At 41.6% G+C, this 3,400-nt stretch overlaps 1 pseudogene; it reads right to left on the bottom strand.

The window, feature by feature from the left end:
* Positions 1–310: 310 nt before the first annotated feature.
* LOC123107701 (BTB/POZ domain-containing protein POB1-like) lies at positions 311–3,146 on the bottom strand (annotated as a pseudogene).
* Positions 3,147–3,400: the final 254 nt, after the last annotated feature.

Below are 3,400 nucleotides of genomic sequence, written 5' to 3'. Positions count from 1 at the left end.
TCAGATTTTTTAGAATATTTTTGCTATTTTTTTCAGGACAGTCAAAGCCCTTTGACCGGCTTTGACATGCTTTGACCGGACGGTAATGGCACGGAAGGGTATTTCTGTAAGTGCATCTAACAGCGGAGGGGCAAATTTAAGCAGGCTTTGAAATTAGGGGTAAATCTAAGAGTGGGCGCAAATTAGGGCATAGATGTAAATGTCCCTTTTTCATATGTTAATAGAACAGGGGCTTCTCCTTGCTCGCAGAAACAGGAAGAGACTCGAGCGAGGCACAACACCCTAGCGGCTAATGCATTCATCGCTATGACTATGGAGTTATCTTCACATGAACTCGCAGATGGAGTTTGTCGTCGACGAAGAAGGGGCTATCATCAGGACTGACCTCCGCCCAAGGAATCCTGCATCCAAGAATTTGTCTATTATCGGTGCTGGTGGTGGTGCGCCTCCACAAGGAGCGAAACTCCAGGGACGGTCTCCTCTTTACCTCAATCTCATAATCTATTGTCCCCCTTACTGGCCCCTTGTCATCTAGCTTCTTTATTGAGAGGCAAAAATAGTTCCTTTTACAGATCGCCAAGAGGAAGAAACCATGCCCCGCACAATAGAACGGTGGCGAGCGTATCAATCCTGACGGGTAAAGTTCATTATACAAGAAGGCTGATCAATTAGGATGGCATTGGTCATATTACGCACTAGTGGCACCAGCGGAAGTAAACTTGAACTCAAAATCTTGTGTCTTCTTTCTATATTTGGGTACTGGAAGTGGGCCCACCTAAGAACGAAGTCATAGACGGATTCTTCAGATGCAACACCAGGGTGATTCCTTGATAAGATGGCCACAATCCCAGGGAGAGGGATTCTCATAAGTTCATCCTGAAACCTGAAATGAGGCAGATAATGATTTTATGACAGCAATGTCCGCATGAAAGAAGGAAAAAAAAGTATCTCAATCCAGGGGTTACTTACTTTGTTGACAGGAAATTCTTGTATCTGTTTGCAAGGAATTTCTTGGCTGCCTCTATCAGGTCAGTTGCAACTGAAATGGAACATGGGAGATCTAGGCACCTCACTGCCAATTCTGGGGTCATAGGCAGGTCTATGAGCTGCTGACCGCAAAGCTTCATGCAAGAGACAACCTCAAATTTGTCAGCAGCCATCAGGATATCAACCAACAGAGTGGGCTCAGTTGATGTGAACTTGCCACTGTACATAAAATGTAAAAGCTCCATGAAAGCCTTGTACTCTGTTCCAAGTAAGAAATAAGGGCAAGGAGGCATAAAGGATCAATGAAACAGTCCAAAAATCTCACACTGTAACAGTTAAGTAAAGGGGTACAAAAAAGAAGGGGTATCTGTTTTTTGTTTTTGTTTTTGTTTTTTGCCTGCATGATTATTAAGTATGACCATTGATTTCCAATAATCCATTAGGGAAACCCGTAATCATTTGGAGCAAAAGTTTATAAAGGTAACGAGAGACAATTCATATCAAAGTAGAAAAGTGTGGCAGGAAACTATGAAATAGGCCTCTCTATACTAATCAACAATTTTATTTAAAAAATAAAAAAATACAATGACAATAACAAACTAGAACTATCAGTTATAAGAAGATACACCATACACTTGAGTTACCTGAATCAGCAATTCTAAGTGTTGCCTGTCTCTGGCCAGATTCTTTCATGCCATTTGAGAAAAGCTAAGAAGCATGAAGCTTATAAGAAAGACGAGTTAACTGATTACAGAACAAATGCATTTCAGAAGATCTCGGAATTACCTTGAAGAAGAAATTACTTTTTATAGAAAGAATCGCTGAGCTGATATATATGGTCTCGACTCGTAAAACTGGTGGACTCGTCACAATAAGAAGAGTCGATATCTTCTCCATCATCACCTGTAAAATACCAAGGTCAGATAAATATAGAGAATCATGCAAAACTAGGGGAGAAGAAACAGAAGACACATAACAGAATTACTAGATAAGTTTTTTGCTGTTGAAAATGTCTTCTCAATGTGCGCCAGTTCATTTAATCAACCCTGACCTTGAGAAATGTGGATAATGTTAAACATCATGAAAACCAAGATACTCAATGAGTCGCATCAAGCATAATAAGCATACTAAAGTAATCATAAATGTTACTCCAAGGATTCTATTCGAGTATACTGAACCCAAGTAACAAAGGTAAAAAAAAACCAGACCACTCATAATGTTTGTATGAAATTAACAGGCAACCAAAGATGAGCAACGGATTGCCACTACAGTACCGACATACCAGTTGCGTACCACAATTCACATGTATTCATACTAAACAGTAAGTGATCATGAGAAATAATAGAGGTGAACTAAAGGCTAGTGTTGACCTGAAATGTGGAACACACTTGCTGAGATAATCATGAAACTATTTCTTCATATTCCAAGTATGCAGACATGCAGTCAACAAGGCAATAGCATATGGACAATAATCTGTTGTATTTGTTTTGGACCTTTTGATGTTACAGTCAGAGAGATAGCAGTTGGAAGATTCGATGTAGCAGGCGATGAACCAAATTTCCCCACATACATTTTTGTTGTGAAAGATGTGAAATAATTGATCACCTTGTCCCTTTTATCTAAGGCTGACGCATTGTGAACATATACTAATTTGTTAATTGCTTCGTCGGGTTAAATCTGCAATCGATTCATCTTGGGTTTGTGGGGAACTTACTAATTGAAGGGCCTAAACCTAAATTGATTACCTTTAAGCACTGTTCGAATGGGAAGACTAATTAAGATGTGCACGCAACGCAACCGCGGAGGCCTGGGCTGCTGGGTGGCTATGTACGCACCTTCGTCCTCCTCGCGGCGGCGCTTGCGGCGGGGAAGTGAGCCTCCGGCGCCGGGCGCGTCGTTGTCCCGGCCGACGACCTCTACCCGAAGCTCCCGGTCGGAGAAGTCCTTCGAGTTGAAGACGAGGTGATAGGCGTCGTCTACCTCCGCCTCCACTCCTGCCCCCGTCGTCGACATCTCGTTCGTTGTAACCCTAGCAGGGGTGGCGGCGGAAGAGGAGCAAGAAGGATGGATTCAGCTGGTAAATTTAAAGAGCATTACAATCAGTACCTACTTAAAAGAATCTAAGAGCATTTCTAGCAGATGTGTACCGCCATCTTATAAATTTCGTTTACAGTATTCTGTAAAAAAAATTGCGCAACGGCGGACGGATCGGCAAAACAGATATCGTTAAATGTCGTCGGATTCCCACTCGATTTGAAACATCTAGTTCACAACAAAGATCATCAAGAGTTAAAAAGGGATTCCGCCCTAAGGCCATGGATCAATCAGTTCAAGGAATTTACGCCTAACAAATTCTTATAGGAGTTCTGCTAGAATTAGAGAGCATTAAAAATACGAGATACTATAGCCCTTT

Source organism: Triticum aestivum, chromosome 5A (genome assembly GCF_018294505.1).
Source record: "Triticum aestivum cultivar Chinese Spring chromosome 5A, IWGSC CS RefSeq v2.1, whole genome shotgun sequence".
Classification (NCBI taxonomy): domain Eukaryota; kingdom Viridiplantae; phylum Streptophyta; class Magnoliopsida; order Poales; family Poaceae; genus Triticum; species Triticum aestivum.
The sequence above is the reverse complement of the archived record's forward strand: the minus strand, read 5'-3'. Positions and strand labels throughout refer to the sequence as shown.